At 41.8% G+C, this 22,136-nt stretch overlaps 2 pseudogenes; both read left to right on the forward strand.

Moving 5' to 3' along the window:
• The first annotated feature begins 6,840 nt into the window (after window positions 1–6,840).
• LOC148164970 (elongation factor 1-alpha 1 pseudogene) lies at window positions 6,841–7,638 on the forward strand (annotated as a pseudogene).
• On the forward strand, window positions 6,841–8,127 carry LOC114217599 (elongation factor 1-alpha 1 pseudogene; annotated as a pseudogene).
• Window positions 8,128–22,136: the final 14,009 nt, after the last annotated feature.

Genomic DNA, 22,136 nt, shown 5'->3' on the forward strand with positions numbered 1-22,136 from the left:
CAGCCAGATTGGAGAAACTCCTCCTGTTGTTAATGATTCAGTGATTAAGACATGGCCAAGTTCCTCGATGCAGAAAGGAGGGCTGTGGGTCAGCCAGTGGTGAAGAAGGGCAGCTTCAGGCCTGGGAATCAGTGCTATTAAACTTGACTCCAGCTGGAAGCCCACAGCTGCAAGCCCTGGGTAAGTGCCATGGGCAACATGCAAGGACCAGGAACCCTTTCTCTGACCACCTCACCTCCATTCACCTGGGTACTGTGAGGTACCTCGTCACACCATGGCCAAAGGATCTTTCTGAAAACACAAATCTGATTCAGTTTCTCCACAGCTTAAATACTTCAGTGGCTCCCCTTTGCCCTCAGGGTAAAGTCCCTAACTCTTCAACGGGGGTTTACAAGGCCCTTCCTTCGGCAGTGCACCCCCCACCCGACCCGCATCCCTCTTGCCACTCATCAGTGTTACTCCATGGTGTTTGCAATCCCTGGGCTCTGCATGCATTTCCCCTCCCGCCCTTTCCTCTCTGCCTGGAGCACACTCTACTCCCTTCCCCTAGCCAACTTCTCTTTGTCCTCCACCTTTTTCTTTTTTTTTAATTATGAGATGTTTCATGGGATTGCATGAAACACATATGGAGAATGATAAGAATTACTTCACAAGGCGTGCCCGAGGGGCTCAGTTGGTTAAGGGTCCGACTTTTGATCTCAGCTCAGGGTTGTGAGTTCAAGCCACACAATGGGCTCCATGCTGGGCGTGGAGCTGACTTAAAAAAAAAAAAAGAATTATTTCACAAGCATCTCAGAAGACCACATCCCAGAATCTTCTTCCCTGCCTCTCTAGAAGCACAACCCCTCTCCTCCCCACTTTTCCTTGGTTTCCTTTCTGGTCTTACCATCTTTGGATGCATTCCCCAAGCAGGAGCCCATTTCTGCCCGCTTCCTGAATGTTGTGTGAGTGCCTCACATTTTCTCCCCTCAAAATCATGTTTAGGAGATTCATCCAAGTCATAGAGTGTAGTTGTCGCTCAGTTATTTTCATCCCTGAAACTACTGCAGCTGAACCACTGTCTATCTGTTCTGCTAGGAGAACATGGTTGTTTCCTCTGTGGGTGGCTATTACAAAGAGTACCACCAGGAACATTTTGCACACGCAGACCAGTGCATATACGTACACGTGCAAAGAGTGGAATGCTCTCTCCCAGGGTATGCAAACCCCGAACTCTTCTATATAATGCCAAGCAGTTCCTCAAAGTGCTGGTACCAGTGGGCACTTCTCCAGTGGCATATGTCAATTTGCTTTCCTCTGCTCACATCTTAGTTTCAACCACTGCTTGGCAGAAAACCTACCCTAAACTTGAAAGTCTGGATCAGGTGCACTTCCTCTGTACTCTTCTAGCACCTGTGCTTACTCCATTGTCCCATGAACCATACCTTGTTGCATGCACAGGACAGAAGTACAAAGATCCTGCTCAGATTCCTAGCTGCTGGCCCTCTGGATCCATTGCTCTATTATCACTGAGACCACATATCCCCCAAGCTGCTCCCAGTCAAGGATGGAGCACAGTGAAGGTACAAATTCAGGTTCATTTCTATTACACCCAGGACTCCTCTGATAGGTGACTTGGGCTCAAGGACTTCCCAGTGACCTGACCAAACCTTTCTTGGAATTGTCCTGCGGTGTGAGACTCTCTCTCCCCTCCCCATCTCCAGCACAGATGTCAGACCTGCAATGCAGTTTTCTCCCCACCTTCTCCGCTTCCCTTCCTTTGTCCTTCGCAGGCATTTTCTCCAAGAAGTCTCCTACATGTCTGATCCTGTCTTGGTGTCTGCTTCTTAGAGAGCCGGAACTAACAAAGTGTCATCTCCTCTTTACCTTGTGGCCTTAATGATGAATACATAAATTCTCAAGAAAGAAACCTCTGTACCCCCAGCGCCAAACAGAGGGACTGATACATGATAGATGCTGAGTAAATATCGGAGAATAAATGAATGATAAGTAAATGAGAGGCCCATTCCATATGAACGTGTTTCTGGTGTCATTTTGAAGGCAGAAGAAAACTGCTTGGCCCAACTCTGATACCTCCCTTCTTTCCATGGGCCTACAGGCTCTACTTCCTACTTAAAAGGTATGGCCAGTGTACAATGATGGACAAAGAAACTAAGATTTCACCTCCTTTCCATGAGGGAAGAGCAAAGTCTCCCATTAGGCCATTGGCTTAGGAACACGCTCACTGGCTCCTCATTCCATAGTTCAGAAGCTTCTGACCACAACCCCAAACTACCAGACTTGTGAAAATTCTAGTCACTGCCAGTGGCAAAGAGAAGGGGCCTATGGTAAGTGGCCTCTAAGATGGTCTCCTATGATCCCTACCTATTGGTATTACACTTTATATAATTCCATCCTCCAGTGTGAGCTAGATTTAAAGACCTCTAAGGAATTGAATACAGAAGAAGTGATAGAATATAACTTCTGAGTTGACATTATAAAAAGATTGGGGCTTCTATTCTATAGTCTCAGTGGTAGAGTGGAGAAGACACGGGGTTGAAAGTCAGAAGACCTTAGTGTAATCTTTGTCTTGAGGGCCCTGGTCAAGTCATTTTAATCTCTTTACATTTTAGGTTCTTTACCCATTAAGTGGATTAGGTAATTCTTAACTAATATCCATGATTGCTTTGTGTAAGAAATAAAAGCCAACTTTTACTAAGTGTTGCTCTACATATCTTTTTTGTATCAATGCACTTAATGCTCACAGCAGTTCTTGGGGTGAATACTGTTATCATCCTCATTTCATACAATGGAATACTGCTCAGCAATATAAAGAAGTCAGCTATTGACATGTTCAGCAACATGGATGAACCTCATCTATGCTGAGTGAAAGCAGCCAGATCACCCCTCAAAAAAACAAACAAACAAACTGAATGATTCCATTCATATGAAATTCTAGAAAATTTGAACTATAGTGACACAAAACAAATCAGTGGTTGCTTGAGGTAGAAGTGAAAAAGAGAGATTATAAAGGGGTGTGAAGAAACATTTAGGGATGATGGATACTTTTATTATCTTGATTAGAGCAATAATTTCATGGATGCATACATATGTCAAAACTTATCAAATTATATACTTGAAGCGTGTGCATTATACTCAGGAAAGTCATTTTCGGTCATTGTTCTAATATACCTCTACTCATATCTTCCCTTGTCTCCCCTTCCTGAAATTCCTGAATAAGAGGTCAAGACCACACTCACCTCTGGTATTCATATCAATTAAGAAAAAAATGTCCATGTGGAAAGAATTTTAAGTTCTGCAGAAGATGCAAAGATGGATAAGGAGTAGTCCATGTCTTTAAGAAGTTATAATCTACATAGGCAGAGATGATATAAGTACGTTTTTTAATGTTTTTTAAGTATCTTTAAAACTAAGTCATCTAACAGGGTTTAAATATCAATTCTAAAAAAGTAGAAAGTATATAAAAGAGTGATTAGCTGCCTAATGAAGAGTACAGGCAACAATTTCCAAAGACACGTGACTTTGGGCTACGATGGCTTGGGAATGTTTCATGTAGGATGTGGGATTTGAGCTGGAATGTGAGGAATGGATAACATTTAGATAGATGGGAGCAGAAAAGAGGATAAACACAAGATGTTTTGGTGGGGTCAGAGGATGGTGACATTGAGTGAGTAAGTTTGACAGGAGGAAAGGTGTCTGTAGAAGACTCACAGGAACTTAACTTTAGAAAAGTGGGACCAGAGTTGGAAGGTCTTGAGTACCAGGTAGAGAGTCTAAACTCTTGGCCTTTATTTCATTTGAACAACAAGAAGGTAGGGAACCTTTCATTATTGGAATCATTTGGCAAAGAGTGTACGAGCATATATGAGGAATGTGGAAAGGAGATAACTTTGCTGAACGGACAAGTCCCTCCCAATCCTGAAACACTGGTCACAGAACTGTGGACTTTGAAAGCATCATGAGAGGTAGCACTGGAAATTTGTCCCCATAGTATCTGGGCTCTTCTTGGAGGTGGTGCCTGACTTCCATGCCAGAGTCAACAAGGACAGATTTTCCACTATTCTACCATGTTCAGCCAGCAAATGGAAAATGATCCCATGTGCAACCATCAGACTCTCTCTCATGATTTTGAGTCCTGAGTGAATGACTCAGTGACATGAGGAACAGTTAGAGGTCATTCATCATGCTCACCAGACCTTTCTCAATGGCTTTGGTTATGCTTCCTGCTAACCAGCCCTCCAGAGTATTCTTGGTTCCTGGCCAGTGCTCTGGATTCTGGTCAATTCTGAGATTCCCCCAAATATTATTCCAGTAAATTTCATTTTTGCCTAAGATTTTAGAGTCTGTTTATATTGCTTGAAGCCAACAACCTGGACTGATGTAGAACTCTTTAGATCTTAGTGCTTCAGTTCCCTACATAAACCTGTCGGCCTTAGTCCAGCCACCTTGGATCCATATGGAACAAGTCTGTCCCCTCTTCCACATGAACTCTTCCTATGTCCAAAGACAGCTCTCTGGCCTATCTTAACACTTTCTCTCCCTAGGCTAAATGCCCCCGGTTCCTTTGGGCACTCATCATCTCACGTGGGCTAGATTGCTTCACCAACCTGGACTGTTTTTCCAAGGGTGCTCAGCTGTTCACATTCAGACCTTGGTAAACATTTGTTGAATGATGGCTACAATACCTCTTATAGGAAACAGTCATTCATTTTTGTTTTTCCACGCAAAGGCAATGTTACCGTTAGGGTCCTGGTTCAGCTACTGAAATAAAAGTCAAAACAACAGTGACTTGAATAAGATGGTTTATTACATGGAAAGTTCTAAATGTAGATAGGGCTGGGGATCCAGACTCTTTCCAGCTTGTTGCTATCCATTTGTATCCATTTATAACATATGGTTTCCATCCTGTGGTCTCGCATGGCCATTCCTGCTTCTAGAACCAGGAGCAGGAAGGAAAGGGAGAATAAAAGTCTTGCAGCATTCCTTTTAAAAGGTGTTCCAGAAGTTTTACCCATCACCTCTACTTATTTCCATGACTTGGAACTTAATCATATAGCTTTGTCTTTCCTTCCAAGAAGGACTGGGAAATGTAGGTTCAGCTGGGAGAGGTTGGTGAACTAGCAGTTTCTACCATAGACCATATAACACAATTTGGGTATCTTCCAATAGAACACTCCAATACGATGAGATGTTATACAAGTCACAGGTGGTTTGTTGACTGTAACTTTCTTATATTCAATATTGAGTATTTTGCAAGTGATTATCAGGCTAGAGTTACATTAAGAATTGAGTTTTAGGTAAATTCAACTTCATGGATTTACCAGGGCACATGCCTTGGCCTAGTCCCTATTCTTATAACCCAGAAGTCGGATCTACAATGAAAAGTTCTTCTAACTGAGACAACCAAGCAGCTATTTCTTTTGAAAACAAAACCAACAAGTTTGCTTCACACAATGAGTTTAATATATTTTTATACATATTAGATAGTATTCTTTTAGTTACAAATAATAGAAACTGACTCTAGTTTTTGTTTATATGGAAGGGATTAATTATTAGAAGTGTGCCAGCTGTATACCAGGACTCAAGGCAACGTGTAGCTGACTGGGTCTCTGGAACAGACTAAAATTAGGATGCTCTTCATCTTTTGTTCCTGTCCTGCCCATCAGCTTAATTCTTCTTTCTCTGAAAGGACCCTTTTTCTCTGTTCTCCAGTCTGCACAGTAGACAATGGCTATTCTTAGATTCTTGGTCTACACAGAATCCTTCTAGCCACCCAGAGATAGTCTGAGGCTCTCCTTCAATTGGCACATTTATTAGCCTTGGTTGGGTTGGTGGTCCACATTGACCAACCAGCGAAGTCTGAAGACTAGGTCAAATCTTATTATGACAGCGAGGAGCTACCTCTGAGCCCTTCAGATTTGGGGGGTCACAGGTAGAGAGAAATACTTTGCAGCAAAGGGGAGGCTAGACAGGCATCTCAATAGGTATATCCTCCACCCATGCATACATGGGGGGCTGTCATAAGCGGAATGAAGTTTAAAAATGTGGCTACGAGGCCTATGACACTCAGACTAGAAACATGATACAGTAAGGTTGAGGGAGAAACTATGTCTTCCTCAAGACTGTTTTGGTTATAACTGAAACCCATCCTAAAGCTCTAAAGCATGTCACTTGAGATTTTTAATATGTGAAGAAGGCTTTTATGTGCAGAGGATCACCTGCAGTTACTTGTCTTAATTACTACTCAAGTTGTTAACGTTGTAATGTTTTTTAAATACCCTATTTTTTTAGTGCAATTTTAAGTTCACAGCAAAAGTGAGCAGAAGGTACAGAGATTTCCCATAAGCCCCTCCTGCCCCCACATTTGCATGGCCTCCACCACTCTCCACATCACGTGCCATAGTACACTTGTTATCACTGATGAACCTGCATTGACACATCATCGCCCAAAGTCCATAGTCTGTCTACATGGACATAGCTCACTCCTGGTGTTGTAAGTTCTGTGGGTTTGGACAAATGTATAATGACATGTATCTACTATCAAGTATCATACAGAGTATTTTCACTTCCCTAAAAGTCCTCTATGCCCACTTATTCATCCTTCCCTCCTTCCTAACCCCTGTCAATCATTGGTCTTTTTAGTGTCTCCATGAATTTGACTTTTCCAGAATGTCATATAATTAGAAAAATATGATATGTTGCCCTTTGTAGGTACAACACAAAAAGCACAATCCATGAAAGAAAGAACAACCTGATTTAAAAATAGGATAAGGACCTTTTCACAACACGTTTGCCACCAGAACACAGGTGTCGTGAAAACCACCACTAAACTTAACCAAAATGGGAAAGGAAAAGACTCATGTCAACATCATCATCATTGGACATGTAGATTCAGGCAAGTCCACCACTACTGGTCATCTGATCTACAAATGTGATGGGATCAACGAAAGAACTATCAAAAAGTTTAAGAAGGAGGCTGCTGAGGTGGGAAAGGGCTCCTTCAAGTATGCCTGGGTCTTAGATAAACTGAAAATTGGACGTGAATGTGGTATCACCACTGATATCTTCCTGAGGAAATTTGAGACCAGCAAGTATTATGTGACCATCGCTGATGCCCCAGGACACCAAGACTTTATCAAAAACGTGATTACAGGCACATCTTGGGCTGACCATGCTGTCCCAATTGTTGCTGCTGGTATTGGTGAATTTGAAGCAGGTATCTCCAAGAATGGGCAGGCCCACGAGTATGCCCTTCTGGCTTACACACTGGATGTGAAACAACTAATTGTTGATGTTAACAAAATGGATTCCACTAAGCCACCTTATAGCCAGAAGAGATACAAGGAAATCATTAAGGAAGTCAGCACCTACATTAAGAAAATTGGCTACAACCCTGACAGAGTAGCATTTATGCCAGTTCCTGGTTGGAATGGTGACAACATGCTGGAGCCAAGTGCTAATGTGCCTTGGTTTGAGGGATGGAAAGTCACCATAAAGATGGCAAAGCCAGTGGAATCATGCTGCTTGAAGCTCTGGATGGCATTCTGCCATCAACTCGTCCAGATGACAAGCCCTTGCGTCTGCCCCTCTAGGACATCTACAAAATGGGTAGTATTTAGTACTGTCCCCGTGAGCTGAGTGGAGACTGGAGTTCTTAAACCTGGCATGGGGGTCACCTTTGCTCCAGTCAATGCTACAATTGAAGTCAAGTGTGTTAAAATGCACCATGAAGCTTTGAATGAGGCTCTTCCTAGGGACAATGTGGGCTTCAATGTCAAGAACATATCTGTCAGAGATGGTCAGCATGGCAATGTGGCTCATGACTGCAAAAATGACCCACCCATGGAAGCAGCTGGTTTCATGGCTCAAGTTATTATCCTGAACCATCCAGGCCACATGAGTGGTGTTTATGCACCTGTGCTGGATTGTCACACAACTCACATTGCTTGCAAGTTTGCTCAGCTGAAGGAGATTGATTGTTCTGGAAAAAAGCTGGAAGATGGCCCCACATTCTTGAAATCTGGTGATGCTGCCACCATTAATATGGTTCCTGGCAAGCCTATGTGTGTTGAGGGCTTCTCTAACTATCCTCCTTGGGGCCGTTTTGCTGTTTGTGACATGAGATAGACAGTTGCTGTGGGTGTCATCAAAGCAGTGGACAAGAAGGCAGCTGGAGCTGGCAAGGTCATCAAGTCTGCCCAGAAAGCTCAGAAGGCTAACCAAATATTATCCCAAATACCTGCCACCCCAGTCATAAGCAGTGGTGGGAAACATCAGAACTGTTTGTGTCAATTGGTCATTTAAGTTTAATAGTAAAAGACTGGCTAATGATAACAGTGCATTGTAAAAGCTTAAGAAGGAAAGGAGAATGTTTTGTGGACCATTGTGTGTGTGTGTGTGTGTGTGTGTGTGTGTGTGTGTGTGGCAGTTTTAAGTTATTAGTTTTTTTAAACGAGTACATTTTAATGGAAACAACTTGACCAAAAATCCATCACCAAATTTTGAGACCCATTAAAACAAAAGTTTAATGAGAAAACTATGTCTTCTTTTGGCCAACACTGTAACTTCAAATCGTACTATTCATGATATGAGGTAAAAGATTAAGAGTCGCCCATAACCTATTTCTGATGTTATCTTATGCTGAAACTCAGAATTTGAGTTAACATTTTTTCTCCCGGTGGGAATTTTTTGTGTTTTTTTCACCTTGCCTAAGGGAAATAAATCATCTGTTTAAGTACATAGTAAAAAGCTGAGGGGACATCTTGGTGACTTAGTCTGCCTTTGGCTCAGGTCATGATCCCATGGTCCTAGGATCGAGCCCCACTTCAGGCTCCCTGCTCAGCAGGGAGTCTGCTTCTCCATCTCCCTCTGCTTGCTGCTCGCCCTGCTTGTACTCTTTCTTTGTCAAATAAATAAATAAAAATCTTAAAAAAAAAAAAAGCTATGGGGAAAGGGGATCTGTTGGTGCAACACATCATAGCTTAGAACAGATAGGCAAAGAGTAACACCATAAAATAGTTTATAAAAAGGTTAAATTCTGTAATACTAAAGTCAATATGTTGCATGTAAAATTTTGTATTCTGCCAACATTGAGTAAATTTGTTGATACAAAAAAATGGACCAAACACTTTAACAGATACTTTACCAAAGAGGATATATACATGGCTGAGCTTATGAAAAGATTCTCCACATCATGCATCATCAGGGAAATGCTTATTAAAACAATAATGAGATATTGCTCCACACTTATTAGAATGGTCAAAATCCAGAACACTGACAACACCAAATGTTGGTGAGGATGTGGAGCAACAGGAACTCTCATTTAACACTGATGGGAATGCAAAATGGTACAGCCACTTTGAAAGACAGTTTGGCAATTTCTTATAAAACTAAACGTACTCTTACCATATGATCCAGCAATCATGCTCCTTGGTATTTACCCAGCATGCGAATGTTAGTAACAGCTTTATTCATAATTGCCAAAACTTGGAAGCAATCAAGATGTTCTTCAGCAGGGAATAAAGAAACTATAGTATATATCCAAAAACTGGACTATTATACAGCAATGAAAAGAAATGAGCTATCAAGGCATGAATAGACATGAAGGAAATTTAAATGCATATTCCTAAGTAAAAGAGGCCAATCTGAAAAGTTGTAATATTTAAAAACCTGGGTTCTTCCAAAGCCTTTATGTTTAATTCACAAATCTTACCCTTATTTATATCTAGTAATTTTTATGTAAGAATAATATTAATCACTTTCATTTTTTGTTTGATTAACATCAAATTGACAAAGTTTAAGTAGTAAGTCCTCCTAAGTAATCAGCCCCATTTAGGAACTTATTATTTAATTCTCTAAAACATTTTAAGTGCATTTAAAATTAAAATATATGTTTCTCTAAAATACTTCAAACATCCAACGTGGCAAACTTATAAAACTGACAAGTGAAATCTTTCTAAGCCTTTCAGTAATTATTAAAATTTCATAAACCTAGTGAATGAGATTTCTTAAGATTCATGGTGGATGACTACCAAATGTTTTCTAGTGTTAATTCTCCCTTCTTTGCCTGTAGTTAAAACCCCTGTGCTTTGGCTGGACATATGTCTGCCCAACAATAGACTACATTTTGCAGCTATTTGTGACCACGTGACTAAGTTAGGGCCGGTGGCATGTGAGTAGATATGATGTATGCTACAACCAGATCATCACCTCTAAGACACTTGCAGTGGACCCACTTCTTTCCCGCTTCCCTTGGATGTGGTAGTGAGCCAATATCAACCATGCTGATGAAGATAACACAGGCCATGGCAGAGCCAAAGGAGAGTAGGAACCCATTCCCTGGAAGACCTCACATAGCAAAGCTGCTTGGCGTGCAGCTCTGAACCACTCACTACCTGACTTCTATCATCTTTGAGTGGTTGTACTTTGGGGTTAGACTGTACCCTAATAATACAACATTCAAAGACGTCCTACAAACTTAATTGATTACATCTTCTTAAACATTTCCAGTTGAAACTGCAAGTCCAATATGCCACGTTCTCTAATATGTTAGATTTTCTTTAATGTTTCAAGTTCTCTATTTTTATTTATTTTTTTAGAAGCGGGGGTAGAGGGAGAGAGGGGATCTTAAGCAGGCTCCACACCCAGCATGGAGCCTGATGCAGGGCTTGATATCACAACCCTGAGATCATGACCTGAGCTGAAATCGAGTTGGATGCTTAACCAACTGAGCCACCCAGGCACCCCTGTTTCAAGTTCTTTAAATAACACACAGATTATAATGATGATTCAACACTTGATCCTGAAATTACCATGAAAGAAATGCTGTATTTCATGGGCTCCAAGATGCCTTCAATTATAAGCTATAACATTATTTTAATGATACCACCATTTATAATTGTTTGATGCCATTGATTACAGAATGCGTTCCAAATTCCAAGATGTTAAAATTGAGAAAATGTAGCAATATTCTGATTTTGATTCAGCTCACCATCAATAGTGATCTGCACATTTTCCTAGGGTTGCAAAGTCACTTACCCAACCAAGAGGAGGTGATTTACTGTCGTAGGCCAACCGAGTCTAGTAGTGGAAGATTTTAAAGTAGTTACAGATTCAAGTTCTTGGTAGGGAAGTGAAGATGGCACCTGGATATGGGTGCTTGGTATGTCCAGAATGATTCTACCTGAGCAGTTATGAACACCAGTTGGAATATTAGAGTTGGAATCTGTCTGCCCTGTCAAGAGGGAGCTCTGTGTCCATACCTTTCACCTGGAATCTAGTTTCCTAACATGGTCTCCTGTGTTTTCTAGGTGGCTTTCAAGTTTCTCCTTTAACCTATTTTAATTGAAGCTTCTTTCAACTTCTTATCACCTGATTTGAGTAGGCATACCCTGTATATACAGCCAGGCTCACACCCATACATACACACAGCAGACTGCAGCCAATCTCTTTGCTGTAAGATTAGGGTTCTTTGAATGCTGTCTATAACTCCCTTTTTATAGTTTATATTTTTGCCCATCTCACTGACCATCATTCCATAATTATTGCAGTGGAAAGGCAAAAACGGAGATTTGTGGCAGGACTCCAGACTATATCCTAGAATCCAGGGACAGGATGTGCTCCTGGGGCACCTGAGGAACTAGATGTGACATTTTTGGTTTCTCTGGGACTACATGGATCTGTCTCTGCTCTGCTCATGAAGTGTCTGATCCTGCCTCCCCCTTCCCTCTGCCCCATCTTGTCTCTCAGAGACAAGAGCTCTCTGTTTCTCATGCCCACTGTGGTAGATGGCTGGCCCACAGCATGGAATGCCCTGAGGACAAACATGCTGAGTTCAAGTGACCATCAAAACCGACCCTCGTGTCTCATTTGAAATCCACCTTGAATCCAAGAGAGTGCAGCCATGAAATGCAAACGCTTAGTCCTCAGGAAAGAGCTGTCCTGGGGAGCTGCAGGCTGCTTGGGGCGAAGTAGAGCTCTGTGGTTGAGGATATGGAGCCGAAGCCAGACCACCTGGATCCAAACCCAGGTCCTGCTGCTTAATGGCTATATGATCTTGACCAAGTGACTGAATTCTGAGAGCCTTAGTTTCCCCATCTGTAACATAATCATACCTAAGGCATAGGATTATGGCCAGGATTACATGGTGCATGTGGAAAGCAGAGGGAAACCTGCCTGCCACGTGGAAAGTGTTCAATAATTATTTGCTGTGCATTCTGGTTATAGAGACAGACAAGCAAACAGATGCAGGTTGCATGAATTTGCTCTCCACCTCAGGTGCTAGAATCATTGCCTTTATCCACTGGTTTGGTTCCCATCTACCAAACCTGACAAGTCATTCCATTTCAGTCATGATTTGCTTCTGGACTGCTCCTTCTCCATCCATACAAAAGGGATGCATCTGAAGGTTGGGGATTCCATCCCCCCAGACCAACACAAGTGGGAGTTCATTGATTCACTCATCGTGGAGTGGTCATGATAGATGCCAAGCACTGGGGACACAACCGTGAGTGGAAGCACACCCCTTTCTGCCTCTTGAAGAAAAACTCCAAAGGCACCATCAGCAAGGCTTGGTGATTGAAAGCACGTGGAGAGTGAGGGTGAGAAAGGGGTGAACGGCGCTTCTGGGCTCTTGTTCTATGTCACCAGGTAGATATTGGTGACATGTAGGGAGGCAGTCTGAGAGGGAAATCACAGTTTTTGTTTGGAGCAAAAGCCAGGATATTAGAGTGAGAGTGTGGCGTTAGGCATCCAGCTGCCCATGCCCCAGCCCAGCTCTGCACGCACCAGTGTTGCGACATCAGGCAAGTCCCTTAACCTCCTTCTTGGTTTTCTTGTCTGAAAATGAGGGAAGTAATAGCTCTAGGTCACAGAGCTGTTGTGAAGATAAACACGTTTATATAGGTGTATCTCATTTTATTGTGCTTCACTTTATTATGCTCTGCAGATACTGCGTTTCTGACAAATTAAGGGTTTGTAACAACTTGGCATTGAGCAAGACTACCAGCACCATTTTTCCAACAGCATTTGCCCACTTCCTGTCTCTGTGTCACATTTTGGTAATCTCACAGTATTTCAAACTCTTTCATTATATTTTTTATGGTGATGTGATCTGTGATTACAACTTGCTGGAAGCTCAGATGATGGTTAGCATTCTTTAGCAACAAAGTATTTTTTCATTAAGGTATATACATTGTTTTTTAAGACATAATGCTATTGCATGCTTAATAGACCACCATGTCATATAAACATGACTTTTGTATGCACTGGAAAACCAAACAATGCATTGACTTGCCTTACTGCAATATTCACTTTATTGTGACGGTCTGGAACTGAAACCACGATATCTCACAAGGTGTGCTATACCCGTAAAGTGTCTAAAACCATGCCTGGCTCCATAAGTGTCAGCCTTCAGCACACTATGGGTTTGAGGTACCTTTGAGACATCAGCAGAATGCAAGCGCCCTTGGTTGAATTACTATTGGATCCTGGCTTGACACATGGAGGGTGCTCAATGACTATTTGTTAATAGGACAATGTAAGAATTTTGTCTAGAGGGTGGGCTATGAATATCAACCTGTGAGTGCCTGCATGGGTGGGACCTGAAGCCTTTGGCTGGGGTGAGTCCCTAGGGAGGGAGAGTCAAGGGAAAAGGGGCCTGACCTGGAGGGCTTGAGGAGCCTCGGACTTGTGCCCATGGGTTCCATTTGGGACATGAGTGTCTCCCATTTCTGCCCCCCTATCACTTACCCCTTGGGAGCCCTTCAGCATCATTCCCCTCAGGGGACCTGAAACATACACATTCTAGGGAGAATTTGAAGACAGCTTGACCTTAAGATAGGGACGTTGGCCTTTCCATCTTAGCATAGGGTGGAAAAAGGTGGCCTTCTCCATGCCTGAATCCACAGCCGTGCAAGAAAATAGTATTGCAACACCATTGGGTTTTTCTCCCTAAGCATTCATCCTGTGGAGAGTCAGCTGTAACCCACACTGGCTATCCTGTTCCTACAGCCAAAGCCCTGTTTTACTATGTCACCCCATGCTCCCTCCCTTTCCTCCCCCTGCTCTTGTTGGAACGCCTCTAGGGTGCCAGAGACTGGCCCCTGAGCTCCGTCAGAAAGGAAGGTCACCCCACCGTGGCTCGTATGCCTCCCTGGGCCAGTGATCTGGCAGGTTCCCCCTATCTTTAATGGTGTTATTTCCCCATGACCTGGAAGTTCACTCTTGGCGGGCCAGGGCTGGGCACTCAGCCAGAGGGGCCCCATAGGAGGCCCCACCCTCCTGAGCCTACCTCCAGGCCTTCATGACTAGTGTCAAGGACAGGCTATGGGAATGGGCCTCGAGAACTTTCTGTTAGCTTCCCCTATTCATTGTGTGCTAAGCTTTAAAACTGTATTTAATAGTTTTTGTACATTGTAAATGCCAACACCCCAGGACAGAGCCCTGCCTGCCCCACCCCAGGAAGAGGGTCTGGTTCCTGGTGGAGGCTCTGGCCTGCTTCTGTGAGCTTCCCTAGATCAGTAGACAGAGCCCAGGCCACAGAGGACAGAGGGGGTCAGAGGGAGGACCAGGAGAGCCTCAACCTTGAAAGCCTGAGAAAAGAAGGGAACTGTCAAATTAGGTTTCAGGGTCCTAAAAGGTTATTTTTTATTATGTGCATTTTTTCCACTGTAAGATCAATATAATCTCATTATATTGATTATATATAATATATATATATATATGGAGATTTGTGGCAGGACTCCATTATATATATATATAATATATATATATAAAATTCCCAGAAAATTTGGGAAACAGGAAAAAAAATGCCCCAAATCCCACAATCCAAACACAACCACTGTTGACATTTTAGAGGTTTCTTTCTAAACTTCCTATGTGCGTTTTTATTTACATAGTTTTAATCATACTGTATATATAATTTTGTATTCTATTTTTTCCTTGGTATCTATTCAGTAGCATTTCCATGTTCTTAACTGACCTTTGTAACTAGTATTAAAAACTGTTACATTACATTCTACCCAAGGAAATGCTGTGGTCCACTTAATCATCCCCTTTTGGACATTCCAGTTCACACTTTTTCACTCCTCATTCTTATAACTAGTTCTAAGACGAACATCTTTATGCATCAGATTTTTCTGCATTTAGGAATGCTTCCTTTGGTTGGTATCCTGAAAGAGGAAGTCTTGAATCACGTATGGTTCCTTAGGTCTATTGCTGCTATTTTTCCAAAGGACACACCAGCAATGTGGAGCAGGCCTCAGGTTAGAGTCGGGATAAAGGATCAGAATGAGGGGAAACTGAGGTCCAAACAGCAAGGATCCTCTGCTCTCAGTACCCAAGAAACTGGAACAAAACTTCCCCAGGGGCTAGGGTGAGAGGTCAGAGGATCTAGGAAGAGGAACTGGGGATGACTGGAAATGCCTGACGTATGTGAAAATCTGTGCCAAAGAATGTGAGTAATGAGTAGATGTGTAATTGCCCGCGTGTGGATATTGTGTACCCAGACCTCCCCAAGCTGCGCCATCCCAAACAGCTGATTTCTCGAGGGCCATATAGCAGTGAATTATAGGAGAAGGACACACAGGTGAAGGCCAGGATCCCAGGGGCATCACATTTAAAGGAGAAGCTCTAATTACCTGGCAGGTGGCATAGAAAGTTACTGAAAGAAGGAAACTGCCCCACCCCCCCAGTCCCCAGAGGCCACCTTGCCCTGCACCTCACTTAGGGCATCCTATAAAAAGGGATTTCCAACTCCCACTCCCTGCTTGGTTCCAGGCTGCTCGCCTCAGCCCATTCCTCCCACCTCATGCAATCCTGGATTTTATCCTTCCAACTTGCGATCTTACTGGGCGTTCTTTCATGTTTCAGTTGTGTTCAGGGGCAAGGTACATGTACATCTGACACTGGTTCCTTCAAACCATAATTCTGGCTCCACCATCACCTGCTAGCAAGCTTTGTTTGGGTCACTTCTCTGCTTTCACATGCCTTCAGGACCACCACAGCTCCGACCCTGGAGGGCTCCCTCCCTGCATTCTCTCCTCATACTGTTGGGTTCCATGCACTATTGCTGGCATCTGTATCTTCTTTCAGCCCAGACCTCTCTGCTGGGCTCCAGGCCCCCATTCCAGCCTGGAATTCCAAATGCAGCTCAGAGCCAGCAGTCCAGGCAAACCCAGTATCTCCCCTTTGGGTTGCACCTGCTCCAGTCCCTCGTCCTGTGAGTGGTACCACCAAAACCTAGGTCTGACGCCAGAAATGCAACCCTCCTAGGCTTGCCCTTACTTCTTTCCTCCCATCCAATCAGTCACCAAGTAGTTCTCAAATCCATTCTTTCCTTCTGACCCCCCTCCCTCCAGGGTCCTCCAATTCACTCCCACAATCACTCCTCACTAACCTGAGTCTTCTTTCTTTAACTCTGTGGCTCCCAAAGTGGTCCTCCTCAAATGTTAATCTAATCAGGTAACTTCCCTATTTCAAACTCTAACTGGCTCCTGGAGCAAGAGATGCTGCAGGGTGACATTCCAAATCCATTCATTCATTTACTCGTCCAACACATACTTACCGAGGTCCTACCATCTGACAGGCACTGGGCTAGCAGTAGGTATACACTGAGGAAGAGAACAGACAGAGCGATATAATATCCAATGAAATTCAAGGTCATCTGAGAATGGCTCTTCCATTCATGTCCAGTTTAATCTCTCAATGCATCCCTGCCTTGTACCATATAGTCCTACCCATGACCTTGTAGTTCCCCAAAAGCATGACACCTCCCTGCCTTTGATTAGTTGCTTCCCAGACTTGTATAGGCTTCCCTGTTTCTTTGCATAATTACATTCTCCCTAACTCAGCTGTGCTCTCAGCAACTCTTGAAAGATTTCACTAACACCTCCCCCTCCAACCCCTCTGGATTGACCTGCCCTTCCTCTATGCCCCAGCACCTGTGTTTACCTCTGCAATTGGATTTACTACACAGTGTGGTGACATAATTTACTGGCCTGTATTCTCTTTCACACACACACACAAACACACACGTTCCTTAAGATAAGACTAATTTTTATCACCCATGCCCAACCATGTATGGTACAGTCAGCATTTGGTAAATGAACTATATAAAAATAACACATCGTTCCTGTTGCTGAGTTAGTATCATATTTAATGCATTTATTTATATAATTCATAATAACTTCAGATAACTATCTTGGTTACCTTGGGTGCAACATTTAAGAAACCGTCAAGAGAGTAGCATTAAGTTAATCTGTTCAGTGCCTACCGAACAAATTATGGTTGAGTGCCTACTAGGCACCAGGCATCATGTTAGCACTGAGGATATGGCAGTGAAAAAGTTAGACAAAATCCCTCTCCTCGTGGAGCTTGCATTCTGGTGGGGAGAGGTAGACTATAAACACATAGGCAATTAGAAATCTCAGAAAGTGATACATACCCAGAAGAAAACACAAGAATGATGGGGAAGAGCATTCGTGGAGACAGCAGAGGGGCCTTCCATGTTAGCAAGTCTGTTTTGGAAGGACTCTATCTCAGCTTCCTCATGTGGGAGCTGGGAATCATAAAACCAGCTCCAGCATCAGGATGCTTGGAAGATCACATGAGAAAATATGGACGCAGTGCTGACATCTCATAAAAATCGTCCTTCTTGGGGGCACCTGGGTGGCTCAGTTGGTTAATCTACTGCCTTCGGCTCAGGTCATGATCCTGGAGTCCCGGGATCGAGCCCCACATCGGGCTCCCTGCTCAGCAGGGAGTCTGCTTCTCCCTCTGACCTCTTGTGTTCTCTCTCTCATTCTCTCTCTCTCTCTCAAATAAATAAATAAAATCTTTAAAAAAAAAAATCGTCCTTCTTGCAGCGTGTTAAGCCAGGGAGAGGGGTGACCTAAGTTACACCCTGAAAGGAGCAGGTGGAAAATAGATCACAGAGCCAGGACAGGTAGCAGGGGGGTCACCCAGGAGGCTGTTGCATGGAAAGATAAAAGCTTCTGACTTCATGTTTCTGGAAGCAGATCCTGCCACGTGCCCTGTGTTTTACCGACACTCTCAAGGCAAGTTTACATAGCCAGCTCCTGGATGTGACGAGCCCATTTGTGCCTGATGGAATGTATAAGACCATGATGTGTTTCCTGCAGTTCGCAGGAATCGCACACGTGTCCTGTATCAAGTTCTTCTGTGACTGTCACGCTCAGAAGTCACTCATATCTGGATGTGATTGTGTTTCTCTCTTTCTACTGTTCCTTGCCTGTCTCCTTGGGGTTTCCATCATTATGTTCATTTGATTCCTTAGTATTTCACCAATATTTCTCCTACTGTTTCCCAGAGTTCTTAGAAGCTGCTTGGCCATTGTCATATTTTTAAGAAATGTAAAGATTTGATGAACTGAATAAATAAGAACACATACAATTCTTAGATTATGTAATTAGAAACGCACACAGTTCTTACAAACATGATCTACTGTCACCTGTTAATGGTGAAGTGTTTGAATGTTAACAGGGTGAGATTTTCATGCTATAATCAAATGGTTGTCTACTCAACAGCTGGATGGAGGCATGAAAACTCCAAACAGGTCTACCTCAGGGAACACAATAATATACATGTTTGTTGATGGAAGAAGGAAGGAATGAAGGAGGGAGAGAAGGAAGGAAGGAAGGAAAGAAGGAAGGAAGGAACTAATTCTTGAGACTTAGGGGAACAGTGGAAGTAGGAAAGAAATGTCCAGGAAATATTCCTGGTGAAGCTGCTCTAGACCATCTCCATTGAGCTCTTGGGTGGCTTAGCTCCAAATTCTCAGCTTGGTCCTCTCTCTGCCCCTCCCTCCCACACTCCCTTCCTTCCTTCCTTCCTTTCATCTTTTTTGTTTGTTTTAGTTATACAAAATCATACCTGTGGGCTCTCTCAATGGCACCCAGTCCTCTCCCTAGAGGTAACCCCTGTTTTTAGATTGGTACAGATACTTCTGAAATTATTTCTTTGTAAGTCTACACATACACGACTGCATATGGAAAAATATATGGTATTATTTTGTTTTGATATAAATGTATCACATTGTGTACATCATCCGGGGAATTGTTTAGTTTTCTCAAAGGTAACAATGTCTTCAAAAACTCCCCAGTGTCACTATGTATAAATCTATTTTATTTTTTAAAACTGCTGTTTAGCATCTCAACATGCCATAATTTACATGTATCTTGGTATATTTAATCATCCTGTTTTTTGTAATTAATTACTTGGTTTTATAATAACTCGGCATCCAGTAGGGCAAATACTTCTGTGTTACTGTTCTTCTTAAGAGTGCTTTGCTAGAAGAATAAACTTTGTTAAACTGTCCATACTACCCAAAGCAATCTACAGATTTAAAGCAATCCCTATGAAAATACCAACAGCATTTTTCACAGAACTGGAATAAACAATCCTAAAATTTGTACAGACCACAAAAGACCCTGAATAGCCAAAGCAATCTTGAAAAAGAAAAACAAAGCTGGAGGTATCACAATTCCAGATTTCAATTTATATTACAGAGTTGTTGTAATCAAAACAGTATTATACTGACACAAAAATAGGCACATAGATCAATAGAACAGAATAGGAAGCCGAGAAATAAATCCATGATTATATGGTCAATTAATCTATGACAAAGGAGACAAAAATATGCAATGGGACAAAGACAGTCTCTTCAACAAATGGTGTGGGGAAAACTGGACTGCTACTTGCAAAAAATGAAACTGGACCACTTTCTTACACCATACACAAACTCAAAATGAATTAAGGACCTAGAGGTGAGACCTGAAACCATAAAAATCCTAGAAGAGAACACAGGCAGTAATGTCTCTGACATCAGCCATGACATTTTTCTAGATATGTCTCCTGAGGCAAGGGAAACAAAAGCAAAAATAAACTATTGGGACTATATCAAAATAAAGAGCTCTGCACAGCAAAGGAAATGACCAACAAAACTAAAATACAACCTACCGAATGTCAGAAGATATTTGCAAATGGCATATCTGATAAAGGGTTAGTATCCAAAATATATAAGGAACTTATAAAACTCAACACCAAAAAAAAATTAGTTAAAAAACGGGTAGAAGATGTGAATAGACATTTCTCCAAAGAAGATGTGCAGATGGCCAACAGACACATAAAAAGATGCTCAACATCACTCATCATCAGGGAAATGCAAGTTAAAACCACAATGAGATAGCCCCTCACACATGTCAGAATGACTAAAATCAAAACACCAAGAAACAAGTGTTGGTGACATGTGGAGAAAAAGGAACACTCGTGCACTGTTGGTGGGAATACAAACTGGTGCAGCCTTTGTGGAAGGTGGTATGGAAATTCCTGAAAAAATTAAGAATAGAACTACCCTATGATCCAGTAATCACACTACTGGATATTTACCCAAAGAATATGAAAACACTAATTCAAAAGGATGTATGCACCCCTATGTTTATTGCAGCATTATTTACCCTAGCCAAATTATGGAAGTTGCACTGAGTAATATACAGAATTGTTCAGGTGTACCTGAAAGTAATATAACACTGTTAACTACACTGGAATTAAAATTTTAAAAAATTTAATTTAATTTAAAAAGAGTACATTGCTATTCTTGGTCCTTTGTGTTTCTCTATTTGTAGGTTCTTTTGGATATTTTACACATAGTATGATATCATCTATGAATAATGAGAGTGTCATATTTTTCTTTCCAATTAATATATCTTTTATTTCCATGTCTTGCTTTTCTTCATTGGCTAGGAGCTCCAGGACAATGTTAAATAGGAGTAAAAGTGGACATTTTTGTCTTATTCCCACTTTCAAAGGGAAATCTTTCAACATTTCACCAATAAATATGATATTTGCTATAGTTTTTTTTTCTAGATAAATTTCACCAGATTGAGGAAGTTCTCTTCCATTCCCAATTTTCTAAGAATATTTTTGTATGGATGGTAACACTTTATTAAGTTTTTTATTTTAAGTCCTATACTGGAATTACCATTAGCATTATATTAGTTTCAGGTGTACAATATAGTGATTCAACACTTCTGTACACTACTTAGTGCTCATCATGGTAAGTGTACTCTTTAAATGGATGACAAATTTTATCAAAAGATTTTTCTGCATCTCTGGGATAATCATAGTTTTATTTGTTCGTGTGGTAATTTACATTGACTTATGTAAATGTCATAAGCCCCCCCCCCCCATAACATAGGTTATGTATGTTTCCTCATATAGCAAGTTTGGGATTATTTTTCCTTTTTCTATTTTCTGAGACCATTTGTGTAAGATTGGTGTTGTTCTCTAAATGTTTGTGTGAATTCACCATCAAAGACTTCAGGGACTAGAGCTTTCCTTGAGAAGAGGTTTTAAATAATAATTCAATTTCTCTAATAGTTATTCAGGTAATATGTCTTGCTTGAGTCCATTTTGATATGTGGAACTTTTCTAGGAATTTCCCATTTTGTTTTTGACATAAAGTTGTTTCAAAATCTCCTCTTAAAAAAAATCAATCCTCTCTTGCCCCGCCGTGTCAGGCTCCCTGCTCAGTGGGGAAGTCTGCTTCTCCCTCTCCCTCTCCCCCTTCCCCTGCTTGTGCTCAATCTCTCTCTCAAATAAATAAATAAAAACTTTTTAAAAATCTCCTCTTTTTGATGCTTATGGGATCTGCAGCGATTAATTTCTGATTCTGTAGTCTACTTGAAATATAATCAAGCCTGGATGTTTACTGTCACACAAACACCATTTCCTTTGTTGTTCCCCTCATCTGGCAAACCACACTTCCCTTCTTTGCCTTTTCAAATGATGCTCAGCCATTAAGGCTCCATGCAAGTTTCACAGTCTCCATGTAGCATTTGATGAGTGTCTCATCCTGGACTAATTTCTTTCTTCTCTGGACATCTATATATTTTTATCTCTAATCTCTAATTTTTATCTCCAATTTGTTCCTAATCATACACTTCTTCTATTTTATTGTTTTGTGCCCTCTAATCAAACTGTCTGTTCTGAAGTTCAGAACAAAGACATTTTCAAATTTCCCATAGCACTCAGATGGTGATAATTATACAGAAGGGCTCAGTTTAAAAAAAATATTGATTGAGAGACTAATCCTCTAGTCTTATAAACTCAATACTACA

Source organism: Eumetopias jubatus, unplaced genomic scaffold (genome assembly GCF_037043125.1).
Source record: "Eumetopias jubatus isolate StellerSeaLion01/CBP00866 unplaced genomic scaffold, mEumJub1_p1.0 scaffold_1, whole genome shotgun sequence".
Lineage (NCBI taxonomy): Eukaryota > Metazoa > Chordata > Mammalia > Carnivora > Otariidae > Eumetopias > Eumetopias jubatus.